Raw genomic sequence first — 777 nt, 5'->3', positions numbered from 1 at the left:
GAACTGGTTCCTTCTAGAAAATTTCTCCCACAAATAAAAATGACCAAACAGAATTAATTCTTTCTTTCCTTCCTTCCTTCCTCTCTTCCTTTCCTCCTTCCTTCCTTTCTGGTGTTATAATGAATATTTTAATTCTGATGAAGCATCTACACCCCAGCCTATGTAAAAATGAAGAGTCATATTTTCATTGAACTCCGCTGAAGGCATGCGGCATCCGCCCCTTGGGCTGCGGAAAAGCCAGCCTGCTTCGCAGCTGACCTTCGAGGTCCCGGCAGGGTGGGGAGAGGGGGTGGGGGATGGAGGGGTGGGGAGAGGGGGGAGCGTCCTCGGTGGGGGATGGGGGGTAGGGAGAGGGGGGAGCGTCCTCGCATGGAGGTGCCTCCCTAAACGAGGCCTCCTGGCCACTCCCCAGGCCTCCGGGGCCTCCAGCCGAGCGGACCTCCGGAAGCACACGTGCTCTCGGGCTCTTCCCTTTCCCTCCAAAAGGCACACGTTGTGCAAGAAAAACCCACGTTCCCCGCTAACAACAGCGCGATCACGAGAACTCGGTTCTTACAGGCAATGCTCGCACCTTTTGTTTTATTATTTTTTAAATGAGCTTCTGTGGCAAGAAGCCAAGTCAGAGAGGTCAGGCCGAGGCCCAGGCCCGGGGTGGACACTTTCTTTTCCTCTTTCCCGCGAAGGGCAGGCCTGGGGGAGGGGAGTCACTGCAGGGGCCGCAGCGCAGAGCGGGGCCAGGGGAGGCCGGGCACCAGGAGCCCGTCGCCCGTCGCCAGG

This window comes from Myotis lucifugus, unplaced genomic scaffold, assembly GCF_000147115.1.
Source record: "Myotis lucifugus unplaced genomic scaffold, Myoluc2.0 scaffold_1124, whole genome shotgun sequence".
Lineage (NCBI taxonomy): Eukaryota > Metazoa > Chordata > Mammalia > Chiroptera > Vespertilionidae > Myotis > Myotis lucifugus.
This window is presented reverse-complemented; position numbering follows the sequence as displayed.